The sequence below is a fragment of the Aquarana catesbeiana genome, linkage group LG08 (assembly GCF_042186555.1).
Source record: "Aquarana catesbeiana isolate 2022-GZ linkage group LG08, ASM4218655v1, whole genome shotgun sequence".
NCBI classification, from domain to species: Eukaryota; Metazoa; Chordata; class Amphibia; order Anura; family Ranidae; genus Aquarana; species Aquarana catesbeiana.
This window is the reverse complement of record NC_133331.1, coordinates 189024776-189045309: the sequence shown is the minus strand read 5'-3', so window position 1 is coordinate 189045309 and position 20534 is coordinate 189024776.

The window sequence follows — 20534 nt, the reverse complement described above, 5'->3', positions numbered from 1 at the left end:
AAAGGCTTGCTGCTAAGCACTGATGTGTTCCCACACTAGCAACAAAAAAAGTGCAGCGCTAACTTACTAATCAATAACTTAACAATAATTGATGCAACCCTCTAAGGTATATAGATCTCAATAAACTTCAATATTACTACAATGGCGGTCTCTGTGATATGTACTGTAACTTCACATATAACACACATCAAAACAAAACATAACAAATTAAACTTAGCAGGGATGGTGGAAACCCCTCTACAGATAATTGAAATACAAACTATCTAATTGCAACTTTTTAGTTGGGAGGTTTACTTCATTATAGCACTTTGTAATTTTTTTTTTTTTAGATTGCTACACTTAATTTTATATGTTTTAGTTACTATTATAAAGTGAATTATTGCACTTGAAGTACATTTTTCCCTACCTCTGCTAAGTCCATGTCTTTATGGACCTTGCTTTGTGCACTGGTGCGCAGTCATGTTGGAACAGGAAGGGACCATCCCCAAACTTTTCCCACAATGTTGGGAGCATGAAATTTTCCAAGTGTCTCGGTATGCTGACGCCTTAAGAGTTCCCTTCACTAGAACTAAGGGGCCAAGCCTAACTCCTAAAAACAACCCCGCACCATAATCCCCCCTCCACCAAATGATTTGGACCAGTGCACAAAGCAAGATCCATAAAGACATGGATGAGCGAGTTTGGGGTGGAGGAACTTGACTGGCCTGCACAGAGTCTTGACCTTAACCCGATAGAACACCTTTGGGATGAATTAGAGCGGAGAGTGCGAGCCAGGCCTTCTCATCCAACATCAGTGACTGACCTCACAAATGCGCTTCTGGAAGAATGGTCAAACATTCTCATAGACACACGCCTAAACCTTGTGGACAACCTTCCCATAAGAGTTGAAACTGTTATAGCTGCAAAGGGTGGGCCAACTCAATATTGAACCCTACCGCCTAAGACTGGGATGCCATTGAAGTTCATGTGCGTGTAAAGGCAGACATCCCAATACTTTTGAATATATATATATATATATATATATATATATATATATATATATATATATATATATTGTGGGAAAATTAGCTTGTGGGGATCACTTTTTTCTGAAGGACAGTCAGCAAATGTGCACTTTCTGAAAAATCTGGCGGATACCAGGTTTATTTGCAGGAGGTTTGCAAAATAAAAACAAACAGTAAATTAAATCCTTGCCGTCTGGCGCTAACTAAACAAATAGTCTCCTCTCTATACAGTGTGGGGCTGTCACCCACAAAAACATGCAGAAAAGCAAACCTTATAGTCCAACACCCAGAGCTCCTCTCACTCAGGTTCCTTCCTGAGTCTCAAAACCAGACCGGCCTGCTGTGCTCTCTTCCTGGAGAGGGCGTAGATCGGTTCACCAAGTCCTCAGTGGCAGTGTACCTCTCCACTAGGTCCACCAACTGGGTTGCAGTTTTGGGGTCCCCCTGTCTGACCCACTTCCTCAGGGTAGCAGGGAGCGCACGCAGGTAGCGGTCCATTACCACACGTTCCACAATCTGAGGGCCTGTCAAGGTCTCTGGCTGCAGCCACTTCCTGGTGAGGTGGACCAGGTCAACAATTTGTGAACGGGGTGGCTTGTTGCTGGAGTAGGACCACTGATGCATGCGCTGGGCCCGGACTGCCATGGTGACACCCAAACGTGCGAGTATCTCTGTCTTTAGAGTCTCATAGTCCTGGGCCTTATCTGTTCTAGCTAAAATAGGCCTTTTGGGGTTCTCCTGTTAGAAATGGAGCCAACAGAACCGCCCACTGCTCTTTTGGCCATCCCTTGCGGACAGCGACTCTCTCGAAAGTCGCAATGTATGCCTCAACATAATCCGCAGGTGTCATCTTTTGCAACTGATAGGAGGCACGTACCATCTTTGGTTCCCGCTGTCACAGGAGGTGCGGACCCCTTTTCAGTTCCACCAGAGCCTCTGCAAACTGCCGGTTCATTTCCTGCTGGGCTGCCTGTTGTGCCGCAGCGGCCTCTGCGACTTGGCGGTACATCTCCTGTTGTGCTGCAGTGGCCTCTGCGACTTGGCAGTTGGTTTCCCGCTGAGCTGTATTGGCCTGTAGCAGGGCCTTTAACATTTCCTCCATCTTCAGAAATTGCCTGCTGAATCCTTCAAGTGTGGGAGAGTTAGCTCGTGGGGATCACCTTTTTCTAAAGGACAGTCAGCAAACGGGCACTTTCTTAAAAATCTGGTGGATGCCAGGTTTATTTGCAGGAGGTTTGCAAAATAAAAACAAACAGTAAATTAAATCCTCGCCATCCGGCACTAAATAAACAAATAGTCTCCTCTCTATACAGTGCAGGGCTGGTCCCCGTCACCCACAAAAACATGCAGAAAAGTAAACCTTATAGTCCAACACCCAGAGCTCCTCTCACTCAGATTCCTTCCTGAGTCTCAAAACCAGAGCGACCTGCTGTGCTCTCTTCCTGGATATTTAAAGTCCAGCTGACTGTGGACTCCAGTGGAGCCGAACATCTGGACCAGAACCCAGCCTGCCACAGAGGCTGGAAAATCCGGGCCGGATTCCGGTACAGTCCCTTACAATGGAACGAATGCGAGGTGAAATGTACCTATTATGGTGTATCTCATCTCGCATACTGTCACTATATATATATATATATATATATATATATACACACACACACACACACACACACACACACATATATGTTTGTTTGAGCTTTGGGGTTCACACCCTAATGCAATAGGCTGCGCACGCCTATGCCTAGAAGGGTGTCTGGCCCCTCTTCCACCAGTGGAGGACTTGACCCCCCATTAAGGAAGTTACAGGGGATCAGTCTCCCATTGCTGAATTTGACCACACTGCAGCGGTAATTGTGGTCCAGAACAGTCCCAATCCTTCTGATGAGGATGAACAGTTTCAGGGTGCTAAACCTCACCTACCTAAGCAAACTACCAAGGATTGATGCCAGTCAAGGGAATTTGTCAGAGAGGACTCCTGGTCACCATCTTGATTAGACACAAGTTTTCCAGAGATTTTGGAAGCCATCTTGGACACACATATACAGTATATAGATATGTATGGAGTCGGATATACAGTGGGGATGGAAAGTATTCAGACCCCCTTAAATTTTTCACTCTTTGTTATATTGCAGCCATTTGCTAAAATCATTTAAGTTCATTTTTTTTCCTCATTAATGTACACACAGCACCCCATATTGACAGAAAAACACAGAATTGTTGACATTTTTGCAGATTTATTAAAAAAGAAAAACTGAAATATCACATGGTTCTAAGTATTCAGACCCTTTCCTCAGTATTTAGTAGAAGCACCCTTTTGATATAATACAGCCATGAGTCTTTTTGGGAAAGATGCAACACGTTTTTCACACCTGGATTTGGGGACCCTCTGCCATTCCTCCTTGCAGATCCTCTCCAGTTCTGTCAGGTTGGATGGTAAACAGCCATTTTTAGATCTCTCCAGAGATGCTCAATTGGGTTTAAGTCAGGGCTCTGGCTGGGCCATTTAAGAACAGTCACGGAGTTGTATTGAAGCCACTCCTTCGTTATTTTAGCTGTGTGCTTAGGGTCATTGTCTTGTTGGAAGGTAAACCTTCAGCCCTGTCTGAGGTCCTGAAGACTCTGGAGAAGGTTGGAGTCCTTCATGTGTTTTTTTTTTAGCAAACTCCATGCGGGCTTTCATGTGTCTTTCACTGAGGAGAGGCTTCCGTCGGGCCACTCTGCCATAAAGTCTCAACTGGTGGAGGGCTGCAGTGTTGGTTGACTTTCTACAACTTTCTCCCATCTCCCGACTGCATCTCTGGAGCTCAGCTACAGTGATCTTTGGGTTCTTCTTTACCTCTCTCACCAAGGCTCTTCTCCCCCAATAGCTCAGTTTGGCCGGACGGCCAGTTCTAGGAAGGGTTCTGGTTGTCCCAAACGCCTTCCATTTAAGGATTATGGAGGCCAACGTGCTCTTAAGAACCTTAAATGCAGCAGAAATTTTTTCGTAACCTTGGCCAGATCTGTACCTTGCCACAATTCTGTCTCTGAGCTCTTCAGGCAGTTCCTTTGACCTCATGATTCTCATTTGCTCTGACATGCACTGTGAGCTGTAAGGTCTTATATAGACAGGTGCGTGGCTTTCCTAATCAAGTCCAATCAGTATAATCAAACACAGCTGGACTCAAATGAAGGTGTAGAACTATCTCAAGGATGATCAGAAGAAATGGACAGCACCTGAGTTAAATATATGAGTGTCACAGCAAAGGGTCTGAATACTTAGGAAATTGTGATATTTCGGTTTTTCTTTTTTAATAAATCTGCAAAAATGTCAACAATTCTGTGTTTTTCTGTTAATATGGGGGGCTGTGTGTACATTAATGAGGAAAAAAATTAACTTAAATGATTTTAGCAAATGGCTGCAATATAACAAAGAGTGAAAAATTTAGGGGGTCTGAATACTTTTCGTCCCCACTGTATAGTCCATACCAGGGCCACTGCTTGCAGTGTGGGAATACGTAGGGAGTAGGGATAAGCTCAATGTTTGGTTTACATTTACCTGACCAACATGAGCCAAACAGTATTACTTCTGCTATTAGTAATGACAGCTTTCTGCTGTCAATGGTTGTTAAGGATTCCAGCGGGTGCAGGCACCACCAAGTCCTTAAAGAGGAACTCCAATCTCTTAAAGCGGAGGTTCACACAAAAATTGAACCTCCTCTTTTCGGAACCCTCCCCCCCTCCGGTGTCACACTTGGCACCTTTCAGGGGGGAGGGGGGTGCAGATACCTGTCTAAGACAGGTATTTGCACCCACTTCCGGGCATAGACTCCCACGGGAGTCTATGCCTCTTCCTTTCCTGCCGCGCTGTCTGCTGGGACACACATGGATCCCAGAGACAGCACGGACCATTCAGATTGCGCTGCGCGACTCGCGCATGCGCAGTAGGGAACTGGGAAGTGAAGCCGCAAGGCTTCATATCCTGAGTCCCATACCGAAGATGGCGGCAGCAGCATCCGAGGACTGAGGGATGGTTCAACCTCGGGTGCTGACATCGCTGGACCCTGTGACAGGTAAGTGTCCTTATTTTAAAAGTCAGCAGCTGCAGTATTTGTAGCTGCTGACTTTTAAAAAAAAATTTTCGCGAGACTCCGTCTTTAAGTTAAAATTAAAAGTCAGCAGCTACAAAAACTGTAGCTGCTGACTTTTAATAAACAGCCACTCACCTGTCCCATGATCCAGCGGTGTGCTCACCCCAGCTGTTTTGTCTCTGTGTCCTATCTCGCCAGCGCTGGCATCTTTACTTTGGGCACCTGGCTGTGACAGCTTGCGGCTTCACAGCCCGGTGCCCACTGCGCGTTTGCGGGCAGCGCTGCACACTGTGAATGGTCCTGCAGTCTTCTGGGACCTGTCATGTGTCCCAGAAGACTTTGGGAGGGATGGGGGAAGGAGAACTTGATCATGTAGGCGGTCGGAGCAGAAATGGGAGCAGGTACCTGTCAAAAATTGGGTACCCGCTCCATTTCACAAATAGGAGCTGGGTAGGAGGCCTTAAAGCAGAACTTCCCCTTTTGGGTGGAGCTCCACTTTAACAAATAGTGGTGTCACCAGCCCAATTCACTTACATGGCTGTAAGTGAAGGGGTGGGGATAGTTAAAAAAAAATGGCACCTCACACACAAATTACAAAAAAAACACGTGATGTCCCTCCCCCATTTCTACACCAAGCCCTACAGGTCTGGTGCAGATTTTAGGGAGGATTCCATGACAAAAAAGCAAAAAAAAAAAAAAAAGTTTGAAGTCCCCTAAAAATTGATAACAGACCCTTGATATGAGCATGCAACTTGGCTGATCAGGAAAGAGGTGGGGGTAAGCATGCACACCCCCTTCCTGGGCCACACCAGGCAACATACCTTCAATATGGGGGGGGTGTGGATACCTTTTCCCTATGTTAATGAGGACTTCCTCCCCATAACCCTCGTCCAGTGATTGTAGGGATCTGTGGGTAGGAGGGGGGCTTATTGTAATCTGGCGGCCTCTTTTATTATTAAGAGAGCAACAAGACACCCCCCCCCCCATGTGAATGAGTATAGGTTACACAGTACCCAAATAAGTCCCACGATATACATCTTCCATTAATCACTTCATCCAGAGAAGTAGATCAACATCAACCACTGAGCCTGCTGAACAAAGTTGCCACCGCAAACACATATCTGCTATATACACTTGCCTCCTGCCAAATGATGGATCTGGTGGATGACCATATTTATTCAATGAAGTCACCAGTCCCAGCGTATATGGTTGATGTCATCTCTTTGCTCACTCTGTTCTCCACCTGTATCAGCATGTTCCCTGTCTTCATATTTTTGTGTGGAACACCAGATTCCCAGTACCAACCATGTCTCTCCCTCTCGCCATCAGAGTACTACTGCCAAGTCAAAATGAGACACTTGCACTGGTTCTATTTAACCCCTTTCCACTGCCGCCTCCTGGCCCTTTAAGAACTCCTAGATGCCGGGAGGCAGGCATTTGGGTCAGATGACTGGTTGTCACAGCAGTCACATGATCGGAAAGCTCCCGATCGCAAGTATGCATTGAGAGCTTTCCGGTCCCCACTGGTGACTGTACCGGGAGCAGGCACTCTTAGCATAGTTTTGTGTTTCCATAGGGCCACATATATGCGGCCTCTCAGGATTAAAGCCTATCCACCGAGAGGCCGCATCTATGCATGCGGCTGGGAGGAAGAGGTTAAAAACAAATTGATGTAATTATTAATGAGCACAACACTTCATGCATTTTTGTCTTTTTTATCTTCCTGGCATTCAGCTTTAAAGATGAGGTAAACCCGGAGGGGTTTTACTTCCTCTTTTGCTCCCCGCAAGGCCTGCAAATTAAAAACATAATGGGCTAGTATGCATCACATACTAGCCCATTATATGACACATACCTGCAAACGAAGCCCACGCTGTCCCCTGCGCAAGCCGCGTCCATCTTTGCCGCTCTTCCTTCTGGGGCCGCGGACTCTGGCTCTGTGACTGGCCGGAGCCACATGATGTCACTCCTGTGCATGCGCGCTTGAGCCGTCAGTCACGGCACAGGCTGTAGGAAGAAACGGCACAGTGGTCCGTTTCTTCACAGCACATGTGCCGATGACGACATCAACACACTACAAGTGAAATGTCTCCTAAAGGCGCACGTTTAGGAGATATTTCTACTACCTATAGGTAAGCCTTATTCTAGGCTTACCTATAGGTAGAAGTCATACAAAAGGGTTTACAACCACTTTAAGTGCAGGACCAAGCATTCATGTACCGGAGTCAGACCAATAAAACATAAAATCTATTTGGTTGCTATGGCTTACTGCACTGCAATTAAAGTGTATTTATAGCCAAAACTTTTATTTACATTTTTGAGTAGAGTACGAGAAGACTCAATCTCAATCTTTTTCCATTTGGTTATTGTCACCAAAATAAATGTTATAGCGTCACTTTTCGGCCGCTAGTTGGATGCTTTTAGCCCCCGCTAGTGGCTGAATAAAGGGTTAAAAGCGCCGCTGCGAAAACTCTTTGCAGGTGCTTCGGCAGCGTTGCCCATTGATTTCAATGGTAGGGGCAGTTTAGGAGAGCTGTATACATCGCTCCCGCTCCGCTCCAAAGATGCTGCTTGCAGGACTTTTTTTCCCGTCCTGCAAGCGCACCGCCCCAGTGTGAAAGCACTCAGGCTTTCACATTGGGGAGGCTTAAGAGGTGCTTTTCAGGTGCTTTACAGGCGCTATTTTTAGCGCTAAGATGACTGAAAAGCGCTACAGTGTGAAAGGGGTCTTACCCTCACTTTCTGTTCTATTTCCAAGAAGTAATGGGAAATCTCCCCAATAGGACATAGGCAGCAAAAAATTAACTGACATGGATTTGAATCTTTCTCTATTCTATCAAAAACTGGAAAAAAAAAGTTTTGTGTATACATTGACTTTAAATACCCTTTACTGAACAATGCAGAATATATTGGGTGAAATGATTAAACCAGAACATCTGTGACTGATAACTTCACCATACTCACAACAATAAAATATGTCTGGATTCGTTTCAAATTTTTAGCTGACCCGTGTTTTTTTTTTTTGGTTATAGACCAGTTTGTGAGCTGTTAGTGTAGCAAATGCCAACTAAACAACTGCCCAATAAGAGTGAGGCAGAGACAAGCATGTGGCAATTGATGTCTGAGAGAAGTCAGACCTCCCAATCTTCATACCTGTTCCAGGTCAGCGACTTAAAGGGTATAAAACCCAAAGGACCCCTGAAACTGGCAATTTTGGTCAGAAATGACAGCCGGCATATTGCTCTCAGTGTGTTTCCTTTAAATTTGCATATAGGAATTTGTGTTCTTTATGTCTGTATTCTGCCCTGTCTGATGCAGACACCCCACCAATTTGAAATGTCAGCTGGTGTGGGAATGTAATGTAAATAAAGAATGTGGAATTACATTAAAGCGGAGTTCCACACAAAAATGGAACTTCCGCTTTTCGGAACCCTCCCCCCCTCCGGTGTCACATTTGGCACCTTTCAGGGGGGAGGGGGGTGCAGATACCTGTCTAAGACAGGTATTTGCACCCACTTCCGGCATAGACTCCCATGGGAGTCTATGCCTCTTCCTGTCCCCACCACGCTGTCTCCTGGGAACACACAGCTCCCAGGAGAGAGCGGGGACCACTCGGGACGCGCAGCGCGACTCGCGCATGCGCAGTAGGGAACCGGGAAGTGAAGCCGCAACGCTTCACTTCCTTATTCCCTCACCTAGGATGGCGGCGGCAGCTGCCGAGAACCGAGCGGGTTCTCGGCATCCCCTGCCGACATCGCTGGACCCTGGGACAGGTAAGTGGCCATGTATTAAAAGTCAGCAGCTGCAGTATTTGTAGCTGCTGGCTTTTAATATTTTTTTTTTTTTGGCGGTGTGGGTGAACCCCCGCTTTAATACGAAACACAATTTAAAAATAACGTTATCTTTAGTTAATTAAAAATTGCAACAAGAGGACACATTTTTATATCTGCATGGAGTTCTTTGTTACATCTTGGCTGTGGATGATCTACTGAAGTTTGTACCTTGCCTAAAGCTATACTCCTGGCAAACAGCCAAATAAACAGATGAAATACATGTAAGAGGGGCTGTTTTACCTGGCAAAACATTTGTATGTCTGTCTATCCAGTTGTAAAATTTACACAGCCCTGCCGTAGCAGAAGACATGATTTCTTTTTTTTTCTGTTGCAGTTAAGTAACAATTACAGGTTTTGTTCTTGCCCCATCTTGTGACTTGACAGTAAAAGCATCAGCCTGATGAGTTCATATCTTTGGGAATGTATGTCCATTAGGGATGAGCCGAACACCTCCAGTTCGGTTCACAGCTGAACATGCAAGCAGGCAAAAGATTTGTGCGACCACATGAACACTGTTAAAGTCTATGGGACACGAACGTGAAAAATCAAAAGTGCTAATTTTAAAGGCTTATATGCAAGTTATTGCCATAAAACGTATTTGGGGACCCGGGTCCTGCCCTCGGAGACATATATCAATCCAAGTTTTTTTTGGGAGCAATGCTTTTAATAATGCTTAAAGTGAAATAATAAAGATGAAATATTCTTTAAAATATCATGTCTGGGGGGGTCTCCTTAGTCTGCCTGTAAAGTAGCGCATCTTTCCCATATTTATAACAGTACCACAACAAAATGACATTTCTAAAGGAAAAAATGTCATTTAAAACTGCTAACGGCTGTAATGTATTGTCGGATCCCGGCAATATAGATAAAAATACCAAAAATACCAACAAAAAAAAAATGGCCTGGATGTCCCCTCAAAATCCATACTAGGTCCTTCAGGTCTGGTGTGGATATCAAGGGGAACCCCGCACAAAAAAAAAATGGCATGGGGGTCCCCTAGGCCCCCAGGCACTATATACTCTATTATATCAGAAATTGTAATTACATACCCCTGTTAAACAGGGGCAGAAAAATTGGGCTTTGGGTGGTGGTGGTGCCACAACACTGTAACCCTGCACAGATACTCTTGTTGGGCACAGGAATGGGCCCTGCTGTGAAATATTATATAAAAAATTGTAATCAAATGGCCCTGTTAAACAGGGGTAGAAAAATAGGGCCTTGGGTGGTGGTGCCACAACACTGTAACCCCTCACAGATACTCTTGTTGGGTGCAGGAGCGAGCCCTGTTGTGAAATATTTTATTTTAAAAATTGTAATTACATGCCCCTGAAAAAAATGGGCCTTGGGTGGTGGTGGTACCTTAAACCAAAAATATTGTTGGAAGCTAGCATTATCAAGATTGAGGAGGAATAGGATTGTCAGCATAGGCAGTCTTCAAGGGATCACAGATCCATAGCAAATTCAATCAGTTACATCAGCATCAGGTGCTTGATAGCTGCTGATCCAAGACTGATTCATTTTTATGAATGTGAGCCTATCAACGGAGTCTGTGGACAGGCGCAGTCTTTGATCCATTACAAACCCTCCAGCAGCACTGAATGTGCATTCAGAAATCATACTGAATGCAGGACAGGCCAGTAGCTCAATTTCATATTGAGCAAGTTCTGGCCAGTGTTCCATCCTCAAGACCCAGTAACCCAGTGGATGCTCTGTTGGTAAGGTCTCCAAGTCTGCTCTTCCCCCTAGATATTCCTGCATCATATAATGCAGACGCTGGTTGCTTGAACTGATCAGACCTTGGTGCTGAGCACTGAAAAATCGGTTAAAGGCATCGGTCAGGCGGCCACCTTCTCCACCGGTCTTCCTCTGACTGAACAAAGCCTCGGAAATACGTTGTCCAGCACCAGGAAATGGTAACCTCCCAGGGTATGGAAATGCGTTACACAAACCTTTCTTCAAGGCTTCCTGAAGATGTTTCATCCGCTGCTCCCTCTGCGAAGGCAGGATGAGTTCTGCAACTTTACCCTTGTAACGTGGATAAAGAAGGGTTGCCAGCCAGTAATGATCCCTCTCCTTGATACCACAGATCCTAGGGTCCTTTTACAGGCTTTGCAGAATCAGGGAGGCCATGCAGCGTAGGTTTGCAGAGGCATTTGATTCTGAGTCCTCTGGGTCACTAAGGATCACATTATCCAAAGAGCTGCCTCAGTGTGGCTCAGATCTCTGCCCCAGTGTAGCTCCTGCACCCTAGGCAGACCAACTCAAGCACTGCATTGCATCTATTAGCCTGACTCCTTGCTTGGACCCTTGAACGTTTATGGAGCACCACTGGTTCAGAGGACAAATCTGCAGAAGAGGCTATTGAGGAAGAAGAAGAGGAGGGAGGGGAGCATACAGATGTTGTGGCAGAATCACCACTAGCATTTTGGAGGCATGGTGGCAGAAAAAGCTCCAACAACACTGAACCCTGTCCTGTATCCTTCCCAGCTGCCAGCAGAGTTACCCAGTGCACTGTGAAGGAAAGGTAACATCCCTTTCCATGCTTGCTGGACCATGAGTCAGCGGTAATATGAACCTTACTGCTGACTGTCCTGTCAAACAAAGCCAAAACTTTGCCTTCCACATGCTGGAATGACCTTCCATGAAAAGAGATGACGTTTTGGAACCTGCCACTGAGGTACAGCACATTCCACAAATTCACGAAAAGGGGCAGAGTCTACCAGCTGAAAAGGCAGCAGTTGCAGTGCTAGCAATTTGGCCAAGCTAGCATTTAGACGCTGAGCAAGTGGATCGCTGGGGCCAAATTTCTTTCTACAGTTCAGGAACTGGGGTAGGGAAGTTTGCCTGCTAAAATCAATTGGTGGTGTACTGCTAGCAGATTGGCTGCAAGTACTTGGGACACCTAATGCTCTACCTTCAATCCTCTCAGTGCGGGTTTTTGAGAGGACTGGAAGTATAGTAGGGTTGGAGATCCCAGATGAGGAGCATGGAGAATTCCACCTTTTTCTTTGATGTGGGCCTTTCAAGTGTTGTTGCCAATGAACTGCATGGCAGGTCATCATATGTCTGGTCAAGCATCTGGTTCCCAAGTGGCTGCTGTTCTGGCCATGCTTGATCTGCTTCAGACATAGGTTGCAAGCAGTAACGTTGCGATCTGCTGCACACGTGTTGAAAAAGGCCCACACCAAGGAACTTTTAAAAGTTAGCGGAGAGTCAGCTGCGCCCTGCACCTGCAGAGCTCTGCGGGCTGTGATGCAATAGGGTGGCTGCCCTTAAGCTGCCCCTTAGAGGACATCCTGCCTCATTGGAGTTGTGCCTCCTCCTCCTGCTCCTCTCTTCTCTCAGGCACCCAAGTACAGTCAGTGACCTCATCATCCCCTCGCTCCTCATCACTGGAGCAAACTTGGCAGTATGCTGCAGCTGGGGGAACATGACTGCCAGTTTCTTGTCCTTCTGTGGCACCCCCTCTCTCTAGGCTCAAATTACTCCCTTCCTCAACCTGGAAACCAACATCGGAGCCTTCAAATCCCTGTGCATCCTCCAGCAGCCTATACCCGACACTGTGGTCGAATATTTCTGGGGACTCCACCATGCATGATGGTGGGGCTACGGAAGGAGTGACTGTGGATAAGGAGCCTGTGGAATAGGCCACTTTGGCAGCTGCGTTGGAAGGCAAAATACTGAGCCTGGGTGACAGAGGATGGGGACGGCTTCTTTATCCACTCCACCAACTCTTCTGCATGTTGTGGCTCAATAACACGGCCAGCAGCAGAAAAAAAGGACAAGCGTGCCCCACAGCCACCTGCAGAGGATTCACCATGTCCACGACCACCACTGTTGACTGTAGACACAGAGGCTGCTTGCCCTCTTTTAGTGGCCTGTGAGCGTCTGCCTTTCCCTGGTGGCCTTACGGACATGATGTATTTTTTGTTTTGCAACACCACACTACACTGTATTATACACCACCTGAAGTGTATTAGAGACTATACACCACCGAATGCACTATATATATGGGCTACACTGAATGAAGAGTAACTGTGTGTGTGTGTGTGTATATATATATATATATATATATATATATATATATATATATATATACATATAGTATCTCACAAAAGCGAGTATACCCCTCACATTTTTGTAAATATTTTATTATATCTTTTCATGTGACAACACTTTGCTACAATGTAAAATAGTGAGTGTATAACAGTGTAAATGTGCTGTCCCTTCAGAATAACTCAACACACAGTCATTAATGTCTAAACCGCTGGCAATAAAAGTGAGTACACCCCTAGGTGAACATGTCCAAATTGGGCCCAATTAGCTATTTTCCCTCCCCGTTTCATGTGACTCGTTAGTGATACAAGGTCTCGGGTGTGAATGGGGAGCAGGTGTGTTAAATTTGGTGTTATCGCTCTTACTCTCACATACTAGTCACTGGAAGTTCAACATGGCACCTCATGGCAAAGAACTCTGAGGATCTGAAAAAAGAATTGTTGCTCTACATTAAGATGGCCTAGGTTATAAGAAGATTGCCAAGACCCTGAAACTGAGCTGCATCACGGTGGCCAAGACCATACAGCGGTTTAACAGGACAGGTTCCACTCAGAACAGGCCTCGCCATGGTCGACCAAAGAGGTTTAGTGCACATGCTCAGTGTCATATCCAGAGGTTGTCTTTGGGAAATAGACGTATGAGTGCTGCCTGCATTACTTCAGAGGTTGAAGGGGTGGAGGGTCAGCCTGTCAGTGCTCAGACCAAATGCCGCACACTGCATGAAATTGATCTACATAGCTGTCATCCCAGAAGGAAGCCTCTTCTAAAGATGATGCACAAGAAAGCCCGCAAACCGTTTTCTGAAGACAAGCAGACTAAGGACATGGATTACTGGAACCATGTCCTGTGGTCTAATAAGACCAAAATAAACGTATTTGGTTCAGATGGTGTCAAGTGTGTGTGGCGGCCACCAGGTGAGGAGTACAAAGACAAGTGTGTCTTGCCTACAGTCAAGCATGGTGGTGGGAATGTCATGGTCTGGGGCTGCATGAGTGCTGTCGGGAGCTACAGTTCATTGAGGTAACCATACATGCCAACATGTACTGTGACATACTGAAGCAGAGCATGATCCCCTCCCTTCAGAAACTGGGCCGCAGGGCAGTATTCCAACATGATAAAGACCCTAAACACACCTCCAAGATGACTACTGTCTTGCTAAAGAAGCTGCGGGAAAAGGTGATGGACTGGCCAAGCATGTCTCCAGAGCTTAACCCTATTGAGCATCTGTGGGGCATCCTCAAAGAGAAGGTGGAGGAGTACAAGGTCTCTCTGGGATGTCATCATGGAGGAGTGGAAGTGGACTCCAGTGGCAACCTGTGAAGCTTTGGTGAACTCCATGCCCAAGAGGGTTAAGGCAGTGTTGGAAAATAATAACGGCCAAACAAAATATTGACACTTTGGGCCCAATTTGGACATTTTCACTTAGGGGTGTACTCACTTTTGTTACCAGCGGTTTAGACATTAATGGCTGTGTGAAAAAAGACCTCAAAATTACATAGAGAAAATCCAAAGTAGCACAGGGGAAATGGTATTTACTACAAAGGAGATAGCTGGTGTATTTCAAAAATATTATGGAGAACTTTACTCAGTAAAGCAGAAAGAGACACCAGAGAGTGAAATGGAGAGGATAGAAAAAACTAAAACCTTTCTGAGGGAAGTAAGTCTAAATAAAATCACAGAAGATAGATTAAGTGTCCTAGAAGAACCTATTACAGTAGAAGAAATAGGCCGGATCCTAAAAGCTACAGCCTCAAGAAAAAGTCCAGGCCCAGATGGGCTGGCAATATTTTATTATAAGAGGTTCAAGGAAATATTAATCCCCAGACTATGCACCTACATGAATGGGATAGGAACAAGTTGGGAGATGAGGAGGGATGCTCTAGCGGCGCTTATTACCATTATACCAAAGGAAGGGAAAGATGCTACCCTATGTTCAAGTTACAGACCTATCTCGTTGCTAAACGCAGATACGAAATTATTCACTAAGGTTTTAGCGAGTAGGTTGAAAATGGTAATGAACGACTTGGTACATGCGGACCAGGACGGATTCATTCCAGGAAGGGAAGGGAGAGATAATGGGGTTAGAACACGGTTACTCACACAGGAAATAAAAAGTAGGTCCCCAGGACTACTACTCTCAATAGACGCGGAGAAAGCGTTTGATAGGGTAGACTGGGGATTTATGATGAAGACATTGGAGGTAATGGGAGAAGGCCCAAAGATGACCAACTGGATTGAAGCATTGTATAACCATCCAACAACTAGGGTAAAGGTTAATAGGATAGTGTCTATGCCCTTTGAGATGCATAACGGAACAAGACAGGGTTGCCCCCATCCCCCTATTGTTCTCTCGTTAGAGCCACTTTTGGCAGTGATCAGACAGAGCCCAGATATAGGGGGGATTATGATAGGAGACGAAGGGCACAAACTAGCGGCATATGCCGATGATATATTGTTTTACATCAACAAACCTAGAGTAACCCTTCCCAATCTAATGAAGCTATTAAAAACCTACGGAGAAATATAACATTTTAGGATGAACCCCTCTAAATCAGAGATTCTCAATATCAACATAAAGAAACAGGACGCGCAGAAATTCCAACAAGAGTTCCCATTTATATGGTGAGAAAATGAATTAAAATACTTAGAAGTAAAAATAACACCATCTGAAGAGACAATATACCAAGTGAATTTTATCCTGCTCCTGAATGAAATAAAAACGGAAATGAGCAAAACTGCAACAGGACACCTCTCTTGGTTAGGCAGGATAAATATTTTTAAAATTGCAATTTTGCCTAAGATCATTAAATGCAAATGCTGCCAATCCCCCTCCCACAAGCATATTTCAATACACTAAAAACATTACTACTTAGGTTTATATGGAAAAAATAGAAGCCGAGGATAAGCCTCGCAGTGCTGAATAAAGACAAAAAGCAAGGGGGGCTGGGGGTTCCAAATATCAAAAATTACTATAATGCAATATTTTTATCACGTGTGTCAGAATGGGTAAAAATGAATAAGGTAAAAAGATGGGCTAAATTGGAAAACACGATTAGCAATGTAGCATTGGGAAAATAATATGGATACCTCCTGAATATAGAGAAATAAGTGAAAATACACATGTAATAACAAAGAAAATTTTGGCAATCTGGGATTTGATGCACACAAAAGATAAATGGGAATTGAATTCACCCCTGATACCATTAAAAAAAACAATTTTTTTTCCACCGGGGAAAGGGAGATTGTTTGGGGAATGGATAAAAAAAGAAGATGCACAATTAAAATATATCATGGAGAAAGGTAAAATACACATCTTACAGGATTTGAAACAAAAAAAATGATTTAATGGTAATAGACTAATGGCGGTATTCCTGGCTGAAACATTTTGTCACATCATTGCCTCAACCAGTAAGATACGAGGAGGACTTACGGTCGTTTGAGCGGCTATGTATGGCAAAGGGAACAAAGAGGGGGATCTCAAGGATCTTTAACAGAGATATGCAATTAGCGGACCTCCAGCTGTTGCAAAACTACAAGTCCCATCATGCCTCTGCCTCTGGGTGTCATGCTTGTGGCTGTCAGAGTCTTGCTATGCCTCATGGGACTTGTAATTCTGCAACAGCTGGAAGTCCGCTAATTGCATATCCCTGATCTATAAAGTGCTTGTGAGACTGAAGGGTCTGGAAATACCGCCCTTTCATAATTAAGTGAGAAGAAGAACTGGGTAAGGGAGAGAAAGATCAAGATTTTGGGAAAATCAAGATGACACATTCCACGGCAATCAATAGTAACATCACCAAAATTAATTATAAGTGCTTGCTTAGCACGCTGGTATATAACACTGGATAAGGCACATAAATGTCAAACGGAAGTTTCACGATTATGCTGGCGGGAATGTGGTGAAGTGGGAACAATGGCCTATATATGGTGGAAGTGCCCAAAAATGTAAAACTATTGGAGAGAGGTGCTGCAGGTAATTAAGGAGATTACCAATATAGAGATTCCAGAGGAACCATGGAGGTGCTTGTTTCATGGGGTAAGAATGCCAATTGAACATTACCTGAGAACATTGGTTCCCCATTTAATGAATGCAGCCAAAAGCTTAATACCTCGGCAGTGGCAGGAGATAGAAAGCCCTAAGATGGGAAGTTGATGTAAGAAAGTGGATGAGATTTACAATATGGAATATCTCAGATTCTGTAGAGAAGAGGGAATAGAACGATTTGAAAGTAAGTGGAAGGTTTGGATAGAGTTTAAGCAGACAAGGAGACAAGGGAGTAGAGGAGGGGGGGTCGGGATTCATGGTAGAGGTTTAGCAATAAAAAGGGGGAGGGGGGTATAATAATGTCAAATAGTGTTTGGTGGTTAATAAGCATTGTTTTTTTTTTTTTTTGTATATCTGGATATATATTTGTCATAAAGAAAAATAATAAAGGAATTGAAAAAACAAAAATAAAAAAAAAAACTGTACACACTGTATTAGATACTGTGTACACCGCCTGCACTGTATTAGAAACTGTACTACGGCTGCACTGTATGGTGTACTGTGTACACCCCCAGAAGTGTAGTAGAAACTGTACACACTGTATTAGATACTGTGTACACCGCCTGAAGTGTATTAGAAACTGTACACACTGTATTAGATACTGTGTACACTACCAGAAAAGTAGTGGAAACAGTACACACTGTATTAGATACTGTATACACCGCTTGAAGTGTATTAGAAATTGTACACACTGCATTAGATACAGTGTACACCACCAGAAAAGTAGTAGAAACTGTACACACTGTATCAGATACTGTGTACACCGCCTGCACTGTATTAGAAACTGTACAATGGCCGCTTTGTATTGTATACTGTGTACACCACCAGAAGTGTAGTAGAAACTGTACACGCTGTATTAGATACTGTGTACACCGCGTGAAGTGTATTAGAAACAGAACATCACCGAATGCACTGTAGATATAGGACACTGGATGCAGAGTATATATATATATATATATATATATATATATATATATATATATACACATATACAAGACTGTGTGTGTATATATATATATATATATATTAATACACTGCCTGAAGTGTATTATAAATAGTACACCACCGAATGCACTGTACGTATAGGCTACATTGGATGCAGAGTATTTATATACGAAACTGTGTGTATATATATATATATATATATATATATATATATATATATATATATATTTATATATTAATACACCATCTAAAGTGTATTAGAAACAGTACACCACCGAATGCATTGTTTTTATATATATATATCTCTATATATCAAATACACTGCCACTAGCTGAATAACGACCTCGCAGTGCATTATGGGGAGTTCCACGGTGCTCAAATTTTCAACGAACACCCCATAACATTCGCTGTTCTGCTAACAGGCGAACACCCGATGTTCGAGTTGAACTTATGTTCAACTCAAACATCGAGCTCATCCCTAGTGTCCATTATGTTAACTCCTCAACCCTCTCCCATGCTGAGCTCTGCTGTACACAGTTTTCAACAGGCTGATGCCAGGTTTCATTAAGCTACTTACACTACTTCCATTTAAAATATATATATATTTTTTCAAATTCTTTATTTATAGAATAAAGTACCCATCAGAGCAGAACAATACAAACCCATTCACATAATGAGAGCGGTATCTCGCCAAATACAAAGATAACTTATAGATATATGCAAAACATCAGGCACCCAGAGAAGACAAATGAAAACTCTCAGTGAAAATCCGGGGCTAACCCTAACAAATGTTGTGGAAATCACTCAGTTGGACACTCCAATTTTTCAAAAAATGTTGTTCAAGAAAGCAGGGGAAGAGAGAGATGGCAGAGGAGAATAATGGCTAGGAGCACCACAGAAGTAGGAAACAGATGGGGAAAGGAAGAGAGGTGGGATGTAAAAAACTAAAACAAAAAAGAAAAGAAAAAAAAACACCCCCCAACCCACCCCCACTAAGACAGGGTAAAAGAGATATGTAACAAGTTATTACTGAATACAGAGCTGCCTTAAACTGTATCTTGTATGACTGTCTTAAGTTCGGTTTTATGGAAAAACTCTTAACTAAGAAAAAGTGGTGATGACTTATGCAATCCCCTTCTAAATATACTAGATGTCTGATTGTCATGCTGATCTTCTGACTTCACCACTTAGCAATGTACAGACCATGAGCAAGTACAGCAACTTACTGGGTACTTGGGCTATAAACTTGCATACTTGTGTAAAAGTATATTCAAACATAAGAACAAAAATGTAATATAATTCAGCTTACCAGTCCTTAGATATGGCATTAGTTTTCTTTTATTTAGAACATTATCCACAAGTACAGAAACATACCTGTTGATTCTGCCAAAAATTTTAGTTCCTTGTCATTTCTTGTGAACTTAGGTAGCAAACAATGTTATCCATCTTCCCAGCTAATTTTTGTGAACGATACAACCCCTGATCCCTATGTAATGGAAATGGGTGGGGGTGGTTTGTAGTTAGAATTAGCCTATGTAGTGTCCTCTAAAAACATAGTGCAGTGAGTGCTGTCAACCTAAGGAAGAATATGTATTACAGGCAGGATCAAGTGAAAATGGGGGGGGGGGGGGGGACGACAAATTGGCTGAAAATTGAATGCAGCCACCACTTTTAAGGACCAGTAAGCTGTTAAGAGTTAAAATGATGGAACCAAATGTACCAGATGTAGGCATTAAAAATATCATATTTTTGTTCTTGGGTTTAGTTCAATTTAAGGTCAACAAATCAGTAAGAAGGTAATGCCATAGAATCAAACAGCCAGGCAACTAGCATCTTCATACATAATTCATGGATATAAATGCAGATAATCTCATAATTGTTTCCTAAAGAAAAACGTTAACTAGTCCCTATGCTACAATGAATGCAGTGTAGACAAGTACCTGCACTTTTGTTGTATTGCCTTTTAAAGCCTACACAAAGCTTCATGATTGGCAATTTTAGAGCACTGTAAATGAAAAGGCAGTTAACAGTTGCCTGTGTATATGGAGAGAATAACGAAGCAGGTATTGTGGGGAGCTGTATCTTAGTGATCAATGCTCACACAATTACAGTACTACCATTTCTTGCAGTACATTCAGTACTGTCTCTGGGCTATACCCCTAATTAACTACCCCACTCTGCTCAGTGCAAGTTGCAGAGAAATAAAAGACAACTTCTCATCTGATAAAGGCTTTATTTACTCAATATGTTCTGTATTAAGACATATGAGGTATGATCAGAAATAAGTCATGACATATTCCTGCAGTTGTTACATTTATTAGCGATTCAGCCAGCAGTAGAAGAAGCTTCAATTGATGCTTCCATAAGCTAAGCGCAGTCAATGTTAATGATACAATCTTCTGAGTACAGTGTAGGGAAGAGCTGCCTTGCAGACAGCATTAACCCTTCCATAGCCAAGATGAGGAATGACAGCAGAAGGACTGGACAGCTTTTACTGGAGCCAAACGGTGGACCATCCCCAGCCTTTGATCAGCCATGTTTACAACAGGAGATATTAGCCAGGTCCTGTAGTCTCTCCTCT